The 26205-nt window shown below is 31.1% G+C and overlaps 1 protein-coding gene and 7 non-coding genes across 8 annotated transcripts in view; all 8 read left to right on the top strand.

Annotated features, from left to right (window-relative positions):
* Window positions 1-2190: 2190 nt before the first annotated feature.
* On the top strand, window positions 2191-2310 carry LOC144836524 (U5 spliceosomal RNA). The gene has a single exon (XR_013611351.1). It is a non-coding gene; the product is annotated as a U5 spliceosomal RNA (small nuclear RNA).
* A 530-nt stretch (window positions 2311-2840) lies between these two features.
* Window positions 2841-2960, top strand: LOC144836482 (U5 spliceosomal RNA). The gene has a single exon (XR_013611312.1). It is a non-coding gene; the product is annotated as a U5 spliceosomal RNA (small nuclear RNA).
* A 524-nt stretch (window positions 2961-3484) lies between these two features.
* LOC144836481 (U5 spliceosomal RNA) lies at window positions 3485-3604 on the top strand. Its single transcript, XR_013611311.1, has one exon. It is a non-coding gene; the product is annotated as a U5 spliceosomal RNA (small nuclear RNA).
* Window positions 3605-4134: 530 nt separating this feature from the next.
* On the top strand, window positions 4135-4254 carry LOC144836499 (U5 spliceosomal RNA). The gene has a single exon (XR_013611327.1). It is a non-coding gene; the product is annotated as a U5 spliceosomal RNA (small nuclear RNA).
* A 531-nt stretch (window positions 4255-4785) lies between these two features.
* Window positions 4786-4904, top strand: LOC144836426 (U5 spliceosomal RNA). Its single transcript, XR_013611257.1, has one exon. It is a non-coding gene; the product is annotated as a U5 spliceosomal RNA (small nuclear RNA).
* Window positions 4905-5318: 414 nt separating this feature from the next.
* LOC144836507 (U5 spliceosomal RNA) lies at window positions 5319-5438 on the top strand. The gene has a single exon (XR_013611335.1). It is a non-coding gene; the product is annotated as a U5 spliceosomal RNA (small nuclear RNA).
* A 504-nt stretch (window positions 5439-5942) lies between these two features.
* On the top strand, window positions 5943-6062 carry LOC144836435 (U5 spliceosomal RNA). The gene has a single exon (XR_013611266.1). It is a non-coding gene; the product is annotated as a U5 spliceosomal RNA (small nuclear RNA).
* A 13046-nt stretch (window positions 6063-19108) lies between these two features.
* The window catches only part of LOC144835058 (uncharacterized), a 138965-nt gene continuing 131868 nt past the window's right edge, over window positions 19109-26205 (top strand). The window contains exon 1 of the mRNA XM_078690075.1: window positions 19109-19125. The gene's annotated coding sequence lies outside the window, so the exon portion shown is untranslated. The remainder of the gene's footprint in view (window positions 19126-26205) is intronic.

Genomic DNA, 26205 nt, shown 5'->3' with positions numbered 1-26205 from the left:
AATTAGTGTGGTATTTAATTGAATAAACTATCGTCTACACTTCCTGGAGGAGGAGCTCACACTCTATTTTTTGAATAACTAGCGAATATTGTTGTGCGTAATATCAAAATACACTCGTATTGATTGATATTGACAAAGGACTCTATATTGGACCACTGATCAAGAAAATGGCCATACGAATATTTAGCAACCAGGTCACAGTGATAGTTTTGGTCTCAAATTAATAGGAATTAATACGTTTATTACTTTAAATTAAAGTCGAAATATAACAAGTTATGAAAAAGTGGAGACTTTTCAGGTACCACATGATAAATTGAAACACGTTGCCTGTGGTAAATGTGTTGATACCACAAGAAAACGCCCACAAATGGGAAACAACCACAAATATGAAAACGCATCATCCACAAATGTGAAAACAACCACAAATGTGAAAACACATCACTCGTAAACGTGAAAATAGCGCCCACAAATGTGAAAAAAATACCAATTTATATCAAATTTAATGCTAGACCAAAGCGATTGTGATACTTAAGCTTAGTATTTTACGAGTTAATGTTAATATAGGCCTATTTATATACATTAATTTGTTTTTTTTTTTACATTTGTGGGTGAAAATTTCTTCTTTTTTTTTACATTTGTGAACGATAGTGTCTTTTTTTTTACATTTGCGGGCGTTAGCACAATTGTGGGCGATGATCGTTTTCACATTTGTGGGCGTTTTCACATTTGTGGGTGGTGCGTTTGTCACATTTGTGGTTGTTTTCACATTTGGGGGCGTTTTTACATTTGTGCGTTCAACATGGATTACAAGTGTAAATTGATATTAATCACGACAAGTTATTGAGAATGTAAATGTCCTTCACACAAACAATTGTTCTCGCAGCTATAGAAAAAATTTCAAAATGTTTGTATTTGATTGCTAGAAATTTAAGACTAAACTTAAAACTTTCTGATTAATGGTTGCTGAGAATTTGATATGGCCATTTTCTGGACCAATGGTCAAAAATAGAGTTTCATGGTAACTTTTGGCAAACGTTCTCCATTAGAGTGTATAGGAATATGGATCTGCTTAGTATTTTGACACCAACAACTTCTGAGATATGAAAAATTTGCTCCAAGCCAAAAATGTTTGTTCTGGCGGTATACCAAAGGTCAAAATTACGTGTTTATTGACACTTCTTTGATTTTTTTTACATTAGGGCAAATATAAGCATATACTTTGTGAGTAATTTCAGACCAAAATAACCACTTTCTAATCAATTGTTGCTAAGATTGGCCAATTTCTTCACCAGTGGTAAGAAAATGGGCTTCCGTCCATTTTTGGCAAAAATTGTCGATTAGATGTGAATAGAAATATGACTAAGTAGTTTTTAACCAACATTTTTCCAATTCACCCAGTAGTTACCAAGTTACTCACAGTTATGACTTTTACCATATTGACATTTTGGCCCCGGCATCTAATTTTTTTTCAGCCAACAACAAAAAACTAGGTTATTATAGTTTGAGGGTGCAGGTAAACCCTTTCTGGTTCCCCTACTAATTGAGTGTCAACTCGATTTTTTAATCCCTTAATAATAATAATAATAATAATTTATTTAGAGATTACACTTTTACAACAGTGGCACTCGACCAAATGGAAGGTGCATCCAAGAGAAATATAAAAAAAATAACAATTACAATTGTTTTGATACAAGAGTACTATGAATTCAATGTTATAATAAAAATTATTATTGTACAGCTTCTCAGATTGAGTTTCTATGGGACATATTATATTGTACGGCGATGATGTATTTTTAATGGAAACCTTATATTATAAAACCAGTAGGCCCAACGAATTAAATATTAAAAGTTTTAAAATACATTCAATTCAAATTTCCACCATTCATTCCTTTTACGTGGCACTTGCTACACATTGAAAGGCCATTAGTCAACTTTAAAACACAATTACAGTATTTGAAATATGCGAATGAATAAATGTTTATTATTGTCTTTTATTTGTTTTTAAAGTTTGGAAAAATTAATATACATTATTATTTTATAAATTATTATTCAAAATGCTTTAAACCGATAGTGTTAAACTTTCTAGAGCAGCTGGACCAAGATTTATGCATTTCGTTAGGTCTACATGATTTCAAAGCTATTTATTTCGATAGGTGATGCTATGGATATACTATAGGTACAGGTTTCTAATCACTCTGGTTTCTCAGCATCACGCATAAATCTTTCGCCTTTTACTAAAGATTTCCATGTAGAGGAACAACTATTGAGTTTCAACTCAATTGTTCTCAACCTTTGTTTTGGTACAAGGGTACTTATGAATTAAATGTTAGAATAATAATTAGTATTGTACGATCCGACAGCTTCTCAGACTGAGTTTCTATGTACGGCTATGGTGTATTTTCAATCGAAACTTTATTTTATTATACCAGTTAAAGTATGCCTAGAAAATAAATATTAATCCTGTAGTTTAAATACATTGAATTAAACATTAATTTCAACAAAATATTCTATAATTTATTCCCTTGATCTTGGCATTTGTGACACAGTGAAAGGCCATTGTCAACTTCACGATACAATTATTTGAAATATGCAAATGTGGCATATCCTTTTTTTGTCTTCTGTTTGTTTAAAAAAATAAAAGTTTAGAAAAATTAATAAACATTATTATTTTTATAAATTATTAGTCAAAATGTTTTAAACCGGTAGTGGTAAACTTTCTAGTGCAGCTGGACCAAGAGTTATGTATTTCGTTAATATTTAGTACGGTAGGTCTACATGAATTAAAACCTATTAATTTCGATAGGTGATGCAATGGATATACTATAGGTACAGATTTCTAATCACTCTGGTTTCTCTGCATCACGCATAAATCTTTCGCCTTTTACTAAAGATTTCCGTGTAGAGGAACAACTATTGAGTTTCAACTCAATTTTTCACAACCCTTGTTTTGGTACAAGGGTATTTATGAATTCAATGTTAGAGTAATAATTAGTATATTACGATCCGGAAGCTTCTCAGACTGAGTTTCTATGTACGGCTATGATGTATTTTCAATCGAAATTTTATTTTATTATACCACTTACTCTATTCCTAACAAATAAATATTAATTCTGCAGTTTAAATACATTGAATTAAACATTAGTGTCAACAAAATATTCTATCATTTATTTCCTTGATATTGGCATTTGCTACATAGTGAAAGGCCATTGTCAACTTTAAGTTACAATTATTTGAAATATGCAAATGATGGCGTGTCTTTTTTTTGCCTTTTATTTGTTTTAAAAGTTTGGAAAAATTAATAAACATTATTATTTTTATAAATTATTAGGCAAAATGCTTTAAACCGATAGTTTAAAACTTTCTAGTGCAGATGGACCAAGATGTATACATTTCGTTAATGTTTAGTACGGTAGACCTACATTATTTGAAACCTATTTATTTCGATAGGTGATGCTATGTTTATACTATAGGTACAGGTTTCTAATCACTCTGGTTTCTCTGCATCACGCATAAATCTTTCGCCTTTTACTAAAGATTTCCGTGTAGAGGAACAACTATTGAGTTTCATTTCAATTTTTCTCAACCCTTGTTTTGGTACAAGGGTATTTATGAATTAAATGTTAGAATAATAATTAGTATTGTACGATCCGACAGCTTCTCAGACTAAGTTTCTAGGTACGGCTATGATCTATTTTCAATCGAAACTTTATTTTATTATACCAGTTACTGTATGCCTAGAAAATAAATATTAATCCTGTAGTTTAAATAGATTGAATTAAGAATTAATTTCAACAAAATATTCTATCATTTATTCTCCTGATCTTGGCATTTGTGACACAGTGAAAGGCCATTGTCAACTTCACAATACAATTATTTGAAATATGCAAATGTGGCATGTCCTTTTTTGTCTTCTATTTTGTTTAAAAAAATAAAAGTTTACAAAAATTAATAAACATTATTATTTTAATAAATTATTAGTCAAAATGTTTTAAACCGATAGTGTCAAACTTTCTAGTGCAGATGGACCAAGATGTATACATTTCGTTAATGTTTAGTACGGTAGGCCTACATTATTTCAAACCTATTTATTTCGATAGGTGATGCTATGGATATACTATAGGTACAGGTTTCTAATCACTCTGGTTTCTCAGCATCACGCATAAATCTTTCGCCTTTTACTAAAGATTTCCGTGTAGAGGAACAACTATTGAGTTTTAACTCAATTTTTCTCAACCCTTGTTTTGGTACAAGGGTATTTATTAATTAAATGTTAAAATAATAATTAGTATTGCACGATCCGACAGCTTCTCATACTAAGTTTCTAGGTACGGCTATGATGTATTTTCAATCGAAAATTTATTTTATTATACCAGTTACTGTAAGCCTAGAAAATAAATATTAATCCTGTAGTTTAAATACATTGAATCAAAAATTAATTTCAACACAAAATATTCTATCATTTATTCCCTTGATCTTGACATTTGTGACACAGTGAAAGGCCATTATCAACTTCACAATACAATTATTTGAAATATGCAAATGTGGCATGTCCTTTTTTGCCTTCTATTTGTTTAAAAAAATAAAAGTTTAGAAAAATTAATAAACATTATTATTTTTATAAATTATTAGTCAAAATGTTTTAAACCGATAGTGGTAAACTTTCTAGTGCAGCTGGACCAAGAGTTATGCATTTTGTTAATATTTAGTACGGTAGGTCTACATGAATTCAAACCTATTTATTTCGATAGGTGATGCTATGTATATACTATAGGTACAGGTTTCTAATCACTCTGGTTTCTCTACATCACGCATAAATCTTTCGCCTTTTACTAAAGATTTCCGTGTAGAGGAACAACTATTGAGTTTCAACTCAATTTTTCTCAACCCTTGTTTTTGTACAAGGGTATTTATGAATTAAATGTTAGAATAACAATTAGTATTGTACGATCCGACAGCTTCTCACACTGAGTTTCTATGTACGGTATGATTTTTTTCAATGATTTCTTGATCTTGGCATTTGCTACATAGTCAACTGGTTAACTTTAAGTTACAATTATTCGAAATATGCAACTGATGGCATGTCTTTTTTTGTCTTCTATTTTGTTTAAAAAAATAAAAGTTTAGAAAAATTAATAAACATTATTATTTTTATAAATTATTAGTCAAAATGTTTTCAACCGATAGTGGTAAACTTTCTAGTGCAGCTGGACCAAGATTTATACATTTCGTTAATATTTAGTACGGTAGGTCTACATGAATTCAAACCTATTTATTTCGATAGGTGATGCTATGTATATACTATAGGTACAGGTTTCTAATCACTCTGGTTTCTCTGCATCGCGCATAAATCTTTCGCCTTTTACTAAAGATTTCCGTGTAGAGGAACAACTATTGAGTTTCAACTAAATTTGTCTAAACCCTTGTTTTTGTACAAGGGTATTTATTAATTAAATGTTAGAATAATAATTAGTATTGTACAATCCGACAGCTTTTCACACTGAGTTTCTATGTACGGCTATGATGTATTTTCAATCGAAACAGTTACTGTAAGCCTAGAAAATAAATATTAATCCTGTAGTTTAAATACATTGAATCAAAAATTAATTTCAACACCAAATTATTATTCTATCATTTATTCCCTTGATCTTGGCATTTGTGACACAGTGAAAGGCCATTGTCAACTTCACAATACAATTATTTGAAATATGCAAATGTGGCATGTCCTTTTTTGTCTTCTATTTGTTTAAAAAAATAAAAGTTTAGAAAAATTATTAAACATTATTATTTTTATAAATTATTAGTCAAAATGTTTTCAACCGATAGTGGTAAACTTTTTAGTGCAGCTGGACCAAGATTTATGCATTTCGTTAGGTCTACATTATTTCAAACCTATTTATTTCGATAGGTGATGCTATGGATATACTATAGGTACAGGTTTCTAATCACTCTGGTTTCTCTGCATCACGCATAAATCTTTCGCCTTTTACTAAAGATTTCCGTGTAGAGGAACAACTATTGAGTTTCAACTCAATTTTTCTAAACCCTTGTTTTGGTACAAGGGTATTTATTAATTAAATGTTAGAATAATAATTGTAAGCTGTGTGGGATGAAAAATCATAATACATGGCAGTGTTATTATGGAAATAGGCAACACCGAGACAACAACATGCATGCCTTTTCTCCTGAATGGAACCAACAGCATACGAGGAAGACCAGCCGACGAAATCAACATTACAATCGCGATTTCGAACCAACTAGTCGGGGTACATAGGATTTTGCCTGCAATACAGAACATTCTCACAATACAGAACACTATTCACTAAACAGATATACAGTTTTAATTGATGAACTTGATACGTCGGACACAGTTGCTCCTCGTCAAATTGAAGAACATAACATTAATAAGACAAACGTAAATCGGAAAAGACATCGCCATCGTCGAGGAGGTAAAAAAGGTAAATCGGATTTTAATAACGTTATAGATATTAAAATCGCATTTAATAATGTGAATAGACTAAGGCCAAAATTATATGAAATTTCAAATTTTTTAAATAACAATAATATTCACATGTTTGGGGTTGCCGAAACGTTTCTTAAGAACGAAATGGGAGTTGATATTGATAATTATCGTTGGATTGGTAAAAACAGAGTTGGTAAAGGTGGGGGTGGTGTAGGTATTTATATTTCGAATAATATTACAATTCTCGATGATAATGCTCTTGATTGTATGTCAGATAACTTTGAAAGATTATGGGTTAAGGTTAGCTTTAATTGTAATAGATCTATGTATATTGCTATTTGTTATTTCCCAGTGGAAGGTTCTAATGTGGAAATTACAGATGAACTATATAATCAATTACTGTCCGAAATAATTCAAATTGAAAATCTTAATGTTGATGATGATCCATATATTTTAATAATGGGTGATTTTAACGCAAGAATAGGTAATAACATAATTAACGGTGACCCAACACTTAACTCTAATGGTGAGAGGTTGCTGCATTTTAAAGATAATGCAAACATGACAATTTTAAATTCTACAATTTTTTGTAACGGTAAAATTACATGGTTTAGAGCAAATCAAAGAACCACAATAGACTACATGTTATGTTCTAAAAATATAATTAACTCTGTTAATGAATTACTTGTGGATGAAGAAAGAAAATATGGATTAGGTAGCGACCATAATACTTTATTATTATCACTTAATATCCAACCTCAAAAACCTAACATAGTGTATCAACCAAAATCAAAATTATGGAACATTAAGAATGAACAAGATTTCACAAATTACCGTGAACAATTGAGAGATAGTTTTATTAATTGGAATGCCAATTCTTTTGATAACGTCAATGACCTCTGGGATTCTTGGAAAGATATTGTAATATCCGCGGCAACTGAAGCCATAGGAGTTAAAGAGATAAAAGGTAAACGAAAACCATGGTTTGATAAACAAGTAAATGAAGCTATAAAAGAAAGGAAGAAGGCTGCCAGACTTCATAGACATTATGTAAAGTCAAAAGACCTAGATGCTGGTACAAGCAATTGTCTTTGGCTTTCTTATCAACAAAAGCGTATTCATGCAAAATCTTTGATTAAAGAAAAAATTCTTGAAAAGAATGTTAAACAGTCGGTTGATATTGCATAAAAAGGAGGTCCCTCATGTAAAGATTTTTGGAAATTTCTTAGAGGATCTAAGCAAAATTATAATAAAAATAAGGTTGATTGTATCAGGGTTCCTGGGTCAAATGAGGTTATATCAGACAGGAAGATGATGAACCAAACTATAAAACAATATTGGGAAACATTAGGTAAAATGAATATAAATATGAATGATAGTAGCCCTTTTATAACGAATAAGTTTGTTGAACAAATTCGACATGATAAACTTGATCAATCAAGAAACAACGATGATAACTGTATATATGATATAGAAATTCATTTTGATATTGCGGCCGAGGCAATCTCACTTGCCAAAAATAATAAAGCTCCAGGAACCGACTATATTACAAACGAATTGTTAAAGAATGGTGGTGAAATACTGCATCATTCTATTTTAGAGTTATTTAATAAAATTATTCATCTTGAAGCTATTCCAAATGAATGGAATGTTAGTATTATAGTACCAATTTTTAAGAAAGGTGATCGGAAAGATATTAATAATTATAGAGGAATTTCCCTGACATCATGTGTTTCAAAGATTTTTAATAGAATTATTGCCCAGAACATTTCTTGTTATCTTGAGAATAATAATGTCTTATCGGAAGTCCAGGGAGGCTTTAGACAAGAACATAGATGCGAAGATCACATCTTTACATTAAAAAGCGTTATCGCGTGTCGTCGTAAAGAAGGAAAGACGACGCACTTAGCCTTCCTGGACTTCCGAAAAGCCTTTGATACGGTATGGAGAAACGGCCTTTTAAAAGCCGTATGGAATGGCATTAGAGGACGTGTTTGGAAAATCATAGATCTATTGTATAAAAATATTCAAGGGCATGTCAAATTTGGAGATATATATACAGAGGCATTCAATATTGAACAAGGTGTGAAACAAGGGTGTGTCCTTTCACCGGTGTTGTTCTGCATATTTATAAATGAGTTTACAAAACTTCTGAGATCCCATGATATCGGTGTAAGAATTAATGATATTTGGTTAGGGGGGGTTGTTTTGGGCTGATGATGTTGCCTTGATTGCAGACAATGAACACGAAATGAAAAATATGTGTTTATTCCACTTCAAATCTGAAGACAAGGTAACACCAAGATACTTGTATTCTGTTACACTTTCTAGTATTTTATTATCAATTCTATAATGAAAATACTGTTTTACTTTCGATCTAGAGATCGACATAACCTTACATTTACTGTTATTTAGAGACATATAATTATCAGTGCCCCATAGGGCTATGGCAGTTAGATCGTCTTGAAGCTTCAAACAATCATCTTGATTATTTATTACTCTGAACAAGACAGTATCATCTGCATATAATGCAATATTTGAATTAACTACTGATGGGAGCTCACATGTATACAAATTAAAAAGAATAGGTCCCAACACGGAACCTTGGGGTACCCCCGATAATACATCTTTCCAATCTGAAAGTGAACCTTTGAATAACACTGCTTGGCTACGGTTAATCAGAAAAGATTGCAACCAGCTCATGAGCTTACCGGCAAAGCCATATTTTGTAGCTTATTAATGAGAAACTGAGTGACAAACCTTGTCAAAAGCCTTTGACCAATCTAAAAACACAGCATCAACTCTTGGTGGTTTGTTTACATCCAAAAATTTAGCCCATTGGTGGTAAATTGTGGCAAGCTGTGTTACACACGATCTTTTGTTACAAAAACCATGTTGTGTGGAAGGCAAAAGGCCAAGTTTATCAGCATGAGAAACCATGTGCTTTCCAATAAAGCGCTCAAGCATTTTCCCAACCACTGACGTCAGGGAGATGGGGCGATAGTTTACAACATTGTCACTAGGGCCTGATTTATGTATAGGTACTACATGGGCTACTTTCCAGTCAGCTGGGACTTTACCGGTTTTAATTGAGATATTAAATATCTCAGTCAAAACACCAATGATTGTGTAAGATGACAGTTTAAGCATTTTAGGGGAGATACCGTCAGGCCCTGGGGATTTATTCCCATCTAAAGAAGTAATCAGACTTTTAACATCTGCTTCATTAATCAGCAAATCAGAAAGAGGAGGATCAACCAGTGAAGCTATCATCTGGTTATCATTGGGTACAGGTTTAGAAAAGTTACTATGAAAAAATGTATTAAATTTATTAGCAATTAACCTAGGATCATCTGTTGTGATGTTATCAAACTTAAAACTTGTTGGGAAGCATTTATGTCGTTTAGCATTAACGAACGCCCAAAAAGGTTTTTGGTCTTTTGAGTTTGTTGCTAATTGTTTTACATATTCATAGTAACTCTTTTTACACATATATTTTACATTATTTCTAATTACCTTATACCTGTCCCATAGATTAACATTTTCTGGTTTTGCTTTAGCCTTTTTATAGGCTCTTTTCTTTTTTCGACTTAACCTGACAACCTCTTGGGATATCCACGGAGGTCTTTTTTTAACACTACCTTTGCCTTTAGGTACGATCTTATTAAACACTCTCAAAAGCATATCCCTAAAATTTATCCAGGATGTATCAACATCATTTACAACTAGACACGAATTCCAATCTGCAGATTCTAATTCTTCGTGTAATAGGTTAGGGTTAAGTTTTGAGTACAGAAATTTTGATCTATTTGGTAGTTTTCGAAAACCAGTTAACTTTACATTCATATTAAATTTCACACCCACATGATCACTTTTACCCAGACCTTCAGTTTGTTCAATATTGAACAACTCAACCAATCAAACTGTACAACAGTATGTTTGTAAATATCATTTGTTGTGTATATCCTTGTTGTCCTTTATTATTAGTATAATACAGAATATGTGCATTTCCAGTTTCAAACTTATTAACATTCACTTGGAAACAGAATAATGTATACATTATAAAGTGTATATCATTTAATCATAATTAAGAATAATTGTTAGTTACTATAAGAATATTCTGCAATTTCAACGCCACTTTGTAAACTTTTTTTTATAATTTAATTTTGTTACTGCCATATAATTAAGTTTAGTTTTTAGATGTTTTACTTTTTTTTTCTGAATAAAGAAACCTTTATATGCTAGTCTTTAGATGTGTATGGTGTTAACCAAATTAACCAAATGTCTTTCTATGTATAAATTTAATAATCAGCAATTTTTCAAATTATTTTGTTAAAGCTAACTACTTTTCATAACTAAGATACCAGTTATTCCGATATTTACTGTTCAATTCAATTTCGTAACCGATATATGGCTAGAAATACCATTCAAAGGCATGGTCCAATCTAATGGATGGTATTGATGCTTCTATACAACATTCTTATCTGTTAATACATTCAAATACAGTACCATTCAAAGGCATGGTCCAATCTAATGGATGGTATTGATGCTTCTATACAACATTCTTATCTGTTAATACATTCAAATACAGTACTATTCAAAGGCATAGTCCAATCTAATGGATGGTATTAATGCTTCTATACAACATTCTTATCTGTTAATACATTCAAATACAGTACTATTCAAAGGCATAGTCCAATCTAATGGATGGTATTGATGCTTCTATACAACATTCTTATCTGTTAATACATTCAAATACAGTACTATTCAAAGGCATAGTCCAATCTAATGGATGGTATTAATGCTTCTATACAACATTCTTATCTGTTAATACATTCAAATACAGTACTATTCAAAGGCATAGTCCAATCTAATGGATGGTATTGATGCTTCTATACAACATTCTTATCTGTTAATACATTCAAATACAGTACTATTCAAAGGCATAGTCCAATCTAATGGATGGTATTGATGCTTCTATACAACATTCTTATCTGTTAATACATTCAAATACAGTACTATTCAAAGGCATGGTCCAATCTAATGGATGGTATTGATGCTTCTATACAACATTCTTATCTGTTAATACATTCAAATACAGTACTATTCAAAGGCATTGTCCAATCTAATGCATGGTATTGATGCTTCTATACAACATTCTTATCTGTTAATACATTCAAATACAGTACTATTCAAAGGCATAGTCCAATCTAATGGATGGTATTGATGCTTCTATACAACATTCTTATCTGTTAATACATTCAAATACAGTACTATTCAAAGGCATAGTCCAATCTAACGCATGGTATTGATGCTACTATACAACATTCTTTTATATAATCTGTCAACATTTTTGTTTTAGTATTTTATGCTTTGAATTTAATTATGTTTTTAGACATGTAGTACATATCATGTTTTTAATTGTTACCGTCTTTTCTTATTTCTATTTAAGATTGCCAAACTTTGTACGGGCTTTGCTATTCTTTCCATTTAAATAATTATATGTCGGTATTCAACTGTGATACATCTAGTGAATCACACAAATCGATTGGTTACCCTCTCATTATGCCCAGTCTCAGCTGAAATGTGTCTTATGTATTCACAACCCTTATATATATATATTCTAAAAAGAGAGATGGAACAAATAAACTGAAACAAAAACTTATTAAATCAAAAGAAAGTAAAACATGCAAACTAGATTGAAAATGAAAGCCATTTATTCTATGATTGTACAGCAGCTGATATTTTATGAGACCGTATTATATAGGAATCAGTTTTTTAAATGTAGTGTTAACTATCTGTCGGTTATTTTGTACTCCAAAGCAGATGTATTTTGTGATGTCCTAGTTAAATATATATGGACGTTTTATTACGAAATGAAAGTTATAAAACACATTTTAAATATTTTTATATCACTATTTTGAATTTAAAGTATCTAATTGTTTATATTTGATAAAATAATTATAAATGAATAAAAGCGGGATAATTCCATGAAATATTTTGAATACCGTGATAATAATTTGTATATTTTGAGCTTAATTCATTTTAAATCTGTGTCGTTGTAAGAAGAGAACACCTCAAGTATTGCATCCGCGTCTCTTTGGTTGCCGTTTAAATATCACGTCATCGTTCATCATCATTGCCGTTCGTGTTCATTATCATTGTCACTATCGTCATTATTATCAAATCATTATTCGTCACCATCATTCGAAACTGTATATTAAAATGTAACGGATTCTTTCGGAATTCTGTGGGTCACCTCATTAGTGCAATGTGTACTAATGCGTGTCTTTAAATTTTCTCTAGACTTAAAAAGTACGTAATTAAATGCACCGTGCAGGAATCGGTATACCTCTAGAAAGAGATCCAAATAGTTTGAGGAACTGTAAGCACGCCGAAAAAAAACAACTCATCATGGTGAAGTGAACATGATAAATAGTAAGCAAACAACAACTCATCATGGTGAAGTGAACATGATAAATAGTAAGCAAACAACAACTCATCATGGTGAAGTGAACATGATAAATAGTAAGCAAACATCATGAGTAAAAAAAAGTCACGATAACTGGTGTGTAATACAAAATTGCTCAGTAGACCATATACAATAATATGATAATACGTCATAATCATCGTAACCAACAACATTAAATAGTTAGATTATTCCTCATGAATGTTATAAATAATAAACTGGATGAAGCTACTCTAAATAAATATAAAGTTTAGATTGGAGTTAACCGCTTAATGATGAGACCAGTGAGTTTGCAGAATTTGATAATTACCAACTTAATACAAAAAATGGAAATATAAAAAAGGAGGTGGTCTATATTGACAACGGAACTATTATGTGAGACACTTGCCGACCACAACAACTGCCCTTTTGAATGCCTTTTGATTAAAGTTACATTACCAAGAATGTGCAAACTCTTTAACACCAATCGGTCGAAGCGTCACAACTCTATTAAAATAAATATATTGTTATTATTATATATGGAGAATGAGGATGAAAATAAAACTTGAAAACTTTAAATATATATTATCCTGATGGATTCACTGCTATACAAATGAATTATACAACCATCAAGTTAAATAAACCAATATGTGGAATTGCTATATTAAATAGAAAATGTGAATGTATGACATTTACTTATAGTAATCTGAAGGTGAAAATAAATGACATGCTCCGATACTGATTGTCTAATTATTGAAATAAAAACGGAAGATGATTATAATGATTAATGGTAATGATAGGCCTAGTTATGATACGAGTAATTATGATAGACTAATGGTAATGATAGTTATTATACGAGTAATTATGATAGACTAATGGTAATGATAGTTATGATACGAGTAATTATGATAGACTAATGGTAATGATAGTTATTATACGAGTAATTATGATAGACTAATGGTAATGATAGTTATGATACGAGTAATTATGATAAACTAATGGTAATGATAGTTATGATACGAGTAATTATATGATAGATTAATGGTAATGATAGTTATGATACGAGTAATTATGATAGACTAATTGTAATGATAGTTATGATACGAGTAATTATGATAGACTAATGGTAATGATAGTTATGATACGAGTAATTATGATAGAAATAATAATTTATTGCGTACAGAAAATTAAAGGTAATAGCGAAAATGAATAATGAGTAATTATGATAGACTAATGGTAATGATAGTTATGATACGAGTAATTATGATAAACTAATGGTAATGATAGTTATGATACGAGTAATTATATGATAGATTAATGGTAATGATAGTTATAATACGAGTAATTATAATAGACTAATTGTAATGATAGTTATGATACGAGTAATTATGATAGACTAATGGTAATGATAGTTATGATACGAGTAATTATGATAGACTAATGGTAATGATAGTTATTATACGAGTAATTATGATAGACTAATGGTAATGATAGTTATGATACGAGTAATTATGATAAACTAATGGTAATGATAGTTATGATACGAGTAATTATATGATAGATTAATGGTAATGATAGTTATGATACGAGTAATTATGATAGACTAATTGTAATGATAGTTATGATACGAGTAATTATGATAGACTAATGGTAATGATAGTTATGATACGAGTAATTATGATAGAAATAATAATTTATTGCGTACAGAAAATTAAAGGTAATAGCGAAAATGAATAATGAGTAATTATGATAGACTAATGGTAATGATAGTTATGATACGAGTAATTATGATAAACTAATGGTAATGATAGTTATGATACGAGTAATTATATGATAGATTAATGGTAATGATAGTTATGATACGAGTAATTATAATAGACTAATTGTAATGATAGTTATGATACGAGTAATTATGATAGACTAATGGTAATGATAGTTATGATACGAGTAATTATGATAGAAATAATAATTTATTGCGTACAGAAAATTAAAGGTAATAGCGAAAATGAAGAATGAATTAGGAAACTAATGAAATTTAATTTAGTTATATCAGACCCCTTCATAAATATATCGCAAACAATCCGAGCTGGTCACTTATCCACGACGGAATATTGAACCTAATAGAAAGTCTTTTCTTCCTCCAATTTAACTTATTGGGAAAGATGTAATTTGTAGATGACCTTTGCTGTTTTTATTTGGTTTTTATTGTTCAAATGTTATGAGTGTACCGTCGTTAAGCCTAAATTTCAAGCTTTGTTTGAAAAAGGTATATTGATAGATCTATTTAGGAAGAGTAGGCCTAATAATAATAACGGAGCGTTATTTGAGGGAAAAATGCCCCGGGGCGTTTATTATTTGATGAGGTGGAAGGGTGGGCGTTGATTTCAAACGATGTTTTATGGAGGACGCGGGGCGTCATTCAAAGCGGGGCGTTTATTCGAATAAATACGGTAGGTTATTTTGTAGTTTTAATAAGTTAATCACTTCCGTCAAAAAATTACAAATGACAAAATAAAATGGTTAATGCTTGCAGCAATTTGACTATTTTTAAACTTACAGTTTTTCAGGTAAATTTATTTTTGTCAAAATGGATAACTATAATGTGACATTTAAATGGCATCTGTATTTAACGTGGCCAAAATAATTACATTTCGATGATTAGGCCTATGTTGACACCTAAAATAATGAAAAAAATAATTTTGCGATAATAATTTGATTAAAAATCATGATTAGGATGTAACATTGAACAAAATTTAAAAAAAACGTAATAAAAAACTTAAATATGAAACGATTTGGGAAGACACCTTTTATAGCTTATGGTCATAAAAGATATATCTGATTATTTGATGATAAATAGATGATTTAATTGATGATGTATGAATTATTTGTCATCAATCATAGTCATTCCAAATTACGCGTCTTTTAGTAATTAGTTAATAGATTAAAATGATTAAGACACTTGATGATCGATTGATGATATGAATAGGGGCACATCCCTACCGATAGGTCTGCAATATTTATTACATAGTATATCCTGACTTGCAGTGATCTCAACCATGATCCTGTTTTAGATTGATTTTTTTTTTTAATTAGATAAATTTGTATTATGGGTATTACGCCTACTTTTTTAATTTGATTAACATTACGTCATTTCAGTAATTTTCCAGGTACGTATTTTTAAGATTTCAGGTCATCTCTTTAAGTACTGGTAGTCGTCGGCAGAGGTCGTAGGACACGTGTACGTGTGGGCACAAAAAAGTTTTCAGGAGCCATGACTGTTGACATATTTTGAACTTTAGTTACCGGTAATAATTTATTACATATTTTATGGTGGTAAAGTAAAGCATCAGTGACTGTTGTTCACAGGATAACAATAGGCCATTCCAATACAGGGGCCTAAGCCTATTAATAAATATTAAGCTAGCAAGACAAGAATGAGTTTAGCCTTATAGTAGGCTGTGTAGTAAGTATGTAGGCTAAAGTTAAGCCCCCGATCCGCCCTCACTAGGGCCTAGCTAGCTAGCTAGCTGAGATTTAGGTACTACTACCTGTCTTTCTTACTGTAACAGCAGTATATCACAGCAGTTTTCCGACTGGCGAGGTATGCAAGAAGACTTTTAATTTTGAATTTTAAGATTGAATACCTACAACTTAAAGGGGGGTTTAAAATGAATAGTAAAAAATGTAAAATATATTTGTTTGTCTCTTGAACGGTAAAAGTTTCAATTTATATAAGATACACGTGCTCTCTCGCCCCATGCCTGGCATCGTGACGTGATAAGCAGATAACGTATACAATACCAAACTGGTCGGGTCGAGTATACCCCGTCTATAATCACAACAAGAACGATGTACAGTATTTGATTGGAGGTCGACTCGACCTACCGGAATGGTATAGATAATATAGCTCGAATGAGAGAGTTGGAATATTTGTAAACATAAGTATTGCTAATTTTAACAAGTGTAGCCTATAGTAAAAGGCCTGGTAGTATCAATTGGCATAGGGTCTACTACACTAGCTAGCTCAATTTTTATCTGGGCCGGATCGGCTAGGTCTCCTTCCTACTACCTGGTATACTTGCTTGATGCAGTATCCGCTTTTTTGGAGAGTAAACTAGGCTTATTTTAGGCCTACTTAAACGATCGGGACACCATACGTGCGGACGGCGATCGGACCTTGTTTTACCTCAATATTTACAGCCGATATGTTTTAGGTTTAGATTGTAATAGGAGTTTGGTTGATAGGATGGGTTTGGAATCCACCGAGTTTTGTTATTTATGGGCCAATCGTTTAGTAGTAGGCTAGCTAGGCCCATGATGGGCCCCAATGTTTTAACGTAGCCATCGTGGCATAGAATCCCTAGTCAGAATGGCTCTCACCCATGAAAAAAAAATGATTTAGGCTAGGCCTAGCCTAGTACGTGAAGCCGATCTGTACTATTCGAGGTATAAAAATAGTATATAATTTATGACTCCGTAATCTGTACTAAATTTTGTATTTCATTAAATGTCAAATAAATATATGCTACTACTGTTATTATTACACTTTAGGCCTAGCTTAGAAAATCTACAAAAAATGTATTTCACAATGATCGGGTGGTCGTCGTTTGACAGGGGGAGAGAGATGTAAATTAGTTGACAAACACAACGTATACGAGTTTGGAATCCACTGATGACGTGACTTTGTGAGTATCTCATGAATATTAATGAGCTTCCCTAAGCTGCTGAAAAACAGACTTTCCATGAATTTACCCTAAAATGTATATGAAATTTAATTTTTTTAATTTCTCGTTATTACTTCTTCATTCTGACATGTCTATATTGTTATAATATTTTTTATTTAATAAATAAACGATATTTAAAAGCAATTTTATACATTAGTCTATTACTAGTGTGCCGCAATTGTGTTGATGTAAACCACTGATGGAAGGTATCCCATCCTCAAAGTCCCATTGCCTACGTGTTTTGATGTTAACAAGTTTAAAAGCATGAAACCAGGTCATTCCTTGTCTTAAATGTACGTTCTATGGTAATACGATAAAAAAAGAAAAACAATGCAGTACTAAATTGATTTGAATCGGTTATTTTTCACATTTTTAACCGTTTAAAGACAAAACAAGTTATCGCAATAGGATAAGATGAATGTAATTTGTGACCTTATTAAATTAGATCTAAAAAACATAAGGAATGGGGCTTTAAACAGACTTCCTCCATGATTGTATTTCCTGAGTGGTGGTAAATGTGCACCAGTATTCATAAACGAATAAACGAATGACTCAATTGAAAATACCATTACACCATGAAAAGTCTTACAGTCCAGGTTGATTAGATTGCTGTAAAAGCTAAACCATTGTATAACCCACTATACAACAAGATTATACATGGTTTTGCAAATATTTTTTTCTCAGATTTATTTTTAACTCCAAAATTCTTCCAGTCATTTTACCCAATGTCATCCTTTTAAGTTTGTAAAGCTTGGTTTAATACCTTTAGCAGAGCATCATTTCTTACATTCGTATCAGGGAGGTATTTTTTATCATGAACACATTCTCTACCTTACCAAATTGTTCCAAGCCCAACACACAACATTTTAAAGGAACGATTGACACATATAATTTATGAGAGTTGTCAGCCTAGACGAGTACTTACTTCATTTAATTAATTATGGAAAACTACAGGGATATTGTAAATTAGAAATGTAAAAGTATAAATATATCCACTATGATGTAACACATACACATATATCAGGCACACACTGCAGAATACGAGTAATTTTCAGAATTGAATCATAGTAACTAATAGGTCTTGATAGTAGAGTATCCGCCCTCTATTGATCTTGTATTCGCCCGCATCATGGTTTTTCAAGATTAAACAAACTTTTCAAAAAACCTCCTGTTGAAATACTGACTGTTCTATTTAACTCAGTTCAACCTTATTTTAACAATAGTCAATCTTTCAATTCATGATTCATTTCTCACCACAACTCAAACATTCATTATTTGCATACTAATAAATTGCATTAGTGCCAAGCCATAATAACATTAATTTCCATAGACAGCTGCCATTACTGTAATCTATTTTATTTTGCAGGTTCATAACTGGGCAGCAGTGCCTCTTGTGGTTGTTACCTTGCCACCAAAAGCAGAAATAGCAAAGCATTGAAGAAGACTTCTCATAAAAGTGCGCCAACCACCGAAATGTCAGACAACATAGTACGGTATGTTTTTGCTATAGGCCTTACAGTATAGCAATGATTTTCTATTGAAACTTGTTTTAATGATACTTGTATGAATCATATTATGTCTATATACTACACTTAACAACTTCTTGTGTTTTGTATTACAATTCCAAAGGAAATCATGTGTAGGAGTTTTGTAAATGAATTGTATAGAATTCTAAAGAATTCAATAGAATACTTGTGTATTGTGCTTCTATATTTAATAAGTGCATAGACCGTGGACACGTTTTTGTAATATCAAAGTTAGGTACTATTCATTGTGAATACTATATAATAGAAATACACTTTAAAGAGTAGACAGTTGGTGCTATGAATTGATTGAATTCAGACAACTAGAAAGTCAGTCCAGTTATTGTGAATTACCAGATTATTCCAGTTTAGCCAATAATATGTAAGTTTGCAATGTAGATGTTATGTAAACAGTAAGAAATACAGTATATTGCTGGTTTTATAGATACATTTTATAAATTTGATTTTATTATTTTATAATTTTGATTATTAAGAGTAAGAGTTTTAAGGAAGAAGGAAGCTGAAATAAGCTGGTTGAGAATTGAAATGTTTGGATACAAGAGAAGAAAATTAAATGGGTTGTTACAACAGGATATGTCTATGTTTAAAGATTTAACGTTAAACTTACATTTTGTGTTAGTTTTGCTCATGATTGACAAGTTTTATTTTATTTTATTCAGACAGTGCTAGCTAATAAAAACAACTGTTGTTAATGCCAGCATAGAAAAACAACAGAAAGCCTAAAAGAGAAAATGATCACCAGTATGTAGATTAACAACAGAAAGCCTAAAGAGAAAATGATCACCAGTATGTAGATTAACAACAGAAAGCCTAAAGAGAAAATGATCACCAGTATGTAGATTAACAACAGAAAGCCTAAATAGAAAATGATCACCAGTATGTAGATTAACAACAGAAAGCCTAAAGAGAAAATGATCACCAGTATGTAGATTAACAACAGAAAGCCTAAATAGAAAATGATCACCAGTATGTAGATTAACAACAGAAAGCCTAAAGAGAAAATGATCACCAGTATGTAGATTAACAACAGAAAGCCTAAATAGAAAATGATCACCAGTATGTAGATTAACAACAGAAAGCCTAAATAGAAAATGATCACCAGTATGTAGATTAACAACAGAAAGCCTAAAAGAGAAAATGATCACCAGTATGTAGATTTAGGAGAACACTTTAATATAGTTTAACTCTATTTCCTTTAACATATCATGTTTGATAGCCTGATAAAATTGTATACTTCTTAGTCAATGTAAAGTTAGGCCTATACTGTATCGTTTAAGCTGCTTGGTTGGTTCTGTAGGTCTGTCAGTCTTTTAAACATGTAACAGGTTAGATCTTATATATCAATTGATTTCTGTAGGTCTGTCAGTCTTTTAAACATGTAACAGGTTAGATCTTGTATACCAATTGATTTCTGTAGGTCTGTCAGTCTTTTAAACATGTAACAGGTTAGATCTTATATATCAATTGATTTCTGTAGGTCTGTCAGTCTTTTAGACATGTAACAGGTTAGATCTTGTATACCAATTGATTTCTGTAGGTCTGTCAGTCTTTTAAACATGTAACAGGTTAGATCTTATATACCAATTGATTCCTGTAGATCTGTCAGTCTTTTAGACATGTAACAGGTTAGATCTTGTATACCAATTGATTTCTGTAGATCTGTCAGTCTTTTAAACATGTAACAGGTTAGATCTTATATACCAATTGATTTCTGTAGGTCTGTCAGTCTTTTAGACATGTAACAGGTTAGATCTGATATACCAATTGATTTCTGTAGGTCTGTCAGTCTTTTAAACATGTAACAGGTTAGATCTTATATACCAATTGATTTCTGTAGGTCTGTCAGTCTTTTAAACATGTAACAGGTTAGATCTTATATACCAATTGATTTCTGTAGATCTGTCAGTCTTTTAGACATTTAACAGGTTAGATCTTGTATACCAATTGATTTCTGTAGGTCTGTCAGTCTTTTAAACATGTAACAGGTTAGATCTTATATACCAATTGATTTCTGTAGGTCTGTCAGTCTTTTAGACATGTAACAGGTTAGATCTTGTATACCAATTGATTCCTGTAGATCTGTCAGTCTTTTAAACATGTAACAGGTTAGATCTTATATACCAATTGATTTCTGTAGGTCTGTCAGTCTTTTAGACATTTAACAGGTTAGATCTGATATACCAATTGATTCCTGTAGGTCTGTCAGTCTTTTAGACATGTAACAGGTTAGATCTTGTATACCAATTGATTCCTGTAGATCTGTCAGTCTTTTAGACATTTAACAGGTTAGATCTTATATACCAATTGATTTCTGTAGGTCTGTCAGTCTTTTAAACATGTAACAGGTTAGATCTTGTATACCAATTGATTTCTGTAGGTCTGTCAGTCTTTTAAACATGTAACAGGTTAGATCTTGTATACCAATTGATTTCTGTAGGTCTGTCAGTCTTTTAAACATGTAACAGGTTAGATCTTGTATACCAATTGATTTCTGTAGATCTGTCAGTCTTTTAAACATGTAACAGGTTAGATAGTATATATCAATTGATTTCTGTAGGTCTTTTAAATTTCATTTAATTTTTACTCATGAATATAAATTATAAACATTGTAACATACAAATAATAACAATAATTATATCAAGGGAAGGGCTAAAAAATAGTTAAAACTAATCAAGTTTAGCCCCTAAACATTGAAATATAAATAAAATGTGTAGTAATTAAATTAAAATACTATTTATTTTTTTTGCCTAAAATAGCAATTATTTGCTAATAAAAACTGTTTCCCTCTAGTACTTTTTAGGGGTTTTATAGAAATTTAATAACGGAATTCTAAAGGAAATTCCACAGAGTATTGTGAATTGTACATCAACAGAAAGAAGTGAATAGACCGTGCAAAGTTGTTGTGACATCATAGCTAAAGTCAATAAGCATATTATGTGAATGAACACTAAATATGAAAATAGACTGTAAGTAGTGGTAGGCAGTTAGTGCTACAAATTGGTTGAATTTTGAGTTGATTGGTAAAGTCAGTATAGTTATCAAGATTTCAAGTTGAGTCTGTAATTTGTAAGTTTGCATTGTAGTTCATATTAAAGCAAGAAATACTACCCTAACTATTATCAGATCTATTTATTTACAAATCTGATAAATAAAATGAATGAAAATAAACACCGAAATACTGTTTGGATCTGAGTGCAGCAAACAATTTTTGTAAATGTAAAAATGACAATTGTGGGAAGGGGGTTAAAGGCCCATTTACACAAGGGCAATAACGATTGACAATAAAAAGATAAATATGCATTTTTCATTTTCAAAAAGAAAAGAATTTAAAAAAGTTTTCATCCTAGAACTGGATTATCATCTATGCTGCCTCTAATGAAATAATATTTACACACGTCCAATCAAATGACGTCATGATTTAATAGTAAGAGCAATAATATCGGGACAATACAATGATTTTATTGTTTTTATTGATCATGATGTCATTTGATTAGATTTTTAAAAATTCTTTTTTTTATCAGATACAGCATAAATGATTATCCTATAGTTCTAGAACGAAAACTGTTGTATCTATTTATCGTTATCGCCCTAGTGTAAATGGGCCTTAAGAGTATAGGAGGGGCAATTGCTTTCACCCCTAATTAGGAATGTCAGAGCCTAAAATCTGTGCAATCTCTAGGCTTTATTGTTTTTTATCTAGTCACCATGCATACAGATTTACGAAGAAATTATATTTTGAAAGGAAATTCTAAATAATTGAATGAAAATGTATGAGTCAAATGTAAAATTGTCATATTTTTTGAAGGGCAACCGATTCTATTTAAAAAATGCCGAGATTTAATTCATTTTGCAATGCAATTTCTTGACTTATAAAGTCAGTATGCGTTTTAAAAGGGAATCCCAGAGTTTAGCTGTACTTGTTACTTGACATTGGCTGGTGGTCTAGAGCTGTTTATGAATCCCAGACACATAGAGATTCCATAATTCCTAAAATTTTCCAGCATTAGCCTGCCCATGTATGTGGGCTGATTTACATTTTCCAGTAAATCATTGCCAAAACTAGCCCTTGATCCCCACAGTGCCTCTCTGTATTAAACTACAAAATAAACAAATCTGATAAACTTAAAGACACTATATATAGACCTAGGTTTTTTGTAAAAATAAATACTATTACTATACAAAAAAAATTGATTCTAATAATTTTAGCGGCCTGTTTTAAATCCCAACATGCATCGCGTGCAGATTGATATTTCATATTGTGAGGTGATGATCGGTCACATAAAAAGGTAAACAAATAAAAGAACCGTAACTTTTCAGCTAAAATACCTGGTCTTGCCTACAAAACTAAGCCCAACTAAGCTAGATCAAACGTCTAGAACTTTCGAAGCGAGTTGCTTAGGGAGTGCATTAATTTTCTCTTTTATCATAATTAACCATAAAATGCACATTTAATGTTTTTAAAGTTATATATTATTTTTACAAAACGGCAACAATTGCAGATCTAAGTGTCTTTAACCAATATTAAAACTGATGTTGTAATTTCTTCAATTAAGTCGTAGATTGTATACCTTCCAAAACTCCTAAGCGTCGGAATCATTTTCTGACTTAGTGTATTTATTATTATTATCAAGCAAAGTAAGAATGCAGTGGCGCACCCTCCGCATCCCATTCGTAACGATTCATACAAAGGACACCGCCATACAACCGCCCCTAGGCCTACCTATTGTTTAGCTGGCAGTCAGTAAGCATAAATAAAAGTGTATACTCAAAAATGGAACGCTGGGGTTAACTACAGATCATCATCATAGAGGATATGTTAATAATAGTATAGTACACTAACTGTGGTAACTGTGTACTGTAGTATACATTATAGCAACCTATTTTTTTTCTAGACCATCCACCCAACTGTATCAATATCTATTTATATTTATATATTTAATTTCTTCAACAAATTGATGTAAATAAATATTGAGCTATAAGCATTAAATTTTGCGCTTTTTTTGGGGCTTCCCCTAGATGTATGTTCGCAATGAACTTGAATGCAGCGCAATAAAAACTAAATACTGAGTGAATGAAATCGGCAACAAAATGTTATATCGTCCTGCAATTAGTCATGTGTGTTTATTGGAGGGAAAAAGTATGATCGTTTTGCTCATTGGTAGCATGCTACTGTACATATGAGAGTGTCTTTTCCTGGACAAGCACCTTGAAGCTCCCTGTTGTGACGCTTTTACTTTTAATTGCTTTTAATAGGCCTATGGGGAAAATGTCACCATTTTAGTAGGCTAGTACCTCAACTCATCCTCAACCAAGGTTGGGCTGAGTTGATGTGAACTCTTTACAGTTGCACCCCCACCCCTTTCACAAAATCCTGGATCCGCCCCTGGAATGCATTAATTTATTTATTAATAGTAAAAGCCAAAGTTGTTTTTTGAAATGCTTATTGTCTGATTCAGCAGCTGGTTATCTAATGTATACGTTTTAGTTTTACTTAATTGTTTACAGGTATAATAACCATTTTTACATACTGTATATCATTTATTTCAATGGGTACATACAGCACAACTTTGTTATAGTTTGTTTGTATTAATAATTCAAATGATCATTAGCTTTGATTTTGCCTGTGAACATTCAGTTGGTTAGATTTTGTCTTGCCTCTGATCATTAACTACTAATGCCTTGTTTGATAATGGATTTATTCAATACCTAATTACATAGAGTAAGAAAATTACTTTAAAATTGCATTATATTTGGTTTTATAGTCAAACCTGTTTCAAGAGCATTATTCATCATGCATTCGGATTCATGAAATGTAAAATTGTCTTAATAAAAATGCTTAAGTAATTTTTGTGTATTTCTTGAAACACATAAAACAGTTATGTTTTTTAAAGAAACCTATGTTGGATCGCATTGTATTTTATTTCCTTGCACCTGTTTTAGGGAAGGGAAGGGAATCCCAGAGTTCAGCTTTAATTGTTACATGATATTTGCTGGTGGTCTAGAGCTGAATAAAAACAGTATTAGTAAAATGTTTGGAATAGGGGCATTCCACAGTATTTGGTCCGTGGGTTTAAAAATTTCATTTACTGATTTTGATGTAACTTTTGGCCATTTCTCAAAGTAGACATGTTGAAGTTTATTAAATAACATTTTTTTTATTTTTCTGATATTGATTTTTTAAGTTATTCAATATTAAATATGAAAAAGTCATATTTGGCGTTACGGACGGGACATTTTTAATCCTATTTATTTCATAAACTATGCATCTTAATATTGTTTTTTCAACAGATATAGTTAATTTATGTCTCAATAATACATAATCAAGTATTTAATTTAAATTTTGTTGTTTATTAATTTCATACATCCATTTTAAATTCATAAATGTCCCGTCCGCGACGTTTTAGGCGGTTTTTTTACATTTATTTTAAAAGTAATGATGCAAAAATCTTGATATTTCATTTTCTCCTCCTGAGGACTATATCTCATTATATTATGAACAAATTTTTTGAAAATTTTAGATTTTGATGAAAATATCATATTTCAAAAATATATTGTTACGGACGGGACATTTTTGTTACGGACGGGACGTATCATTTAAATCCTAATTATTTCACAAACCATGCATCTTTTAAATATTTTTTTGCCAGATATAGTTACTCTATGTCCCTATTGTACATATTCAAGCATTTTATAACACATATTTTGTTTATTAAATTTCATATGTACATTTCAAAATTCATAATTGTCCCATCCGCAAAATTTTAATAGTAGTTTTATGGTGTTTTTTACATTTCAGTTAAAAGTATTGATACCACAATTTAATATTTTGTTTTCTCCTTTTAAAACTATATGCAATACATTATAAACAAATATTTTGAAACTTTTGGTGAAAATATCATATTCAAAAATATATGGATGACATTTTTCGTAGGCACGGGACAGACATTTTTGTTAAGGACGGCACATATCATTTAAATCCTTTTTATTTCATAATAAAACCATGCATCTTGTTAACATTTTTGCCCATAA

The sequence above is a fragment of the Antedon bifida genome, chromosome 2 (assembly GCF_963402885.1).
Source record: "Antedon bifida chromosome 2, ecAntBifi1.1, whole genome shotgun sequence".
NCBI lineage: Eukaryota > Metazoa > Echinodermata > Crinoidea > Comatulida > Antedonidae > Antedon > Antedon bifida.
Note: the sequence above shows the minus strand (reverse complement) of the source record. Positions and strands in the feature narration are given on the sequence as shown.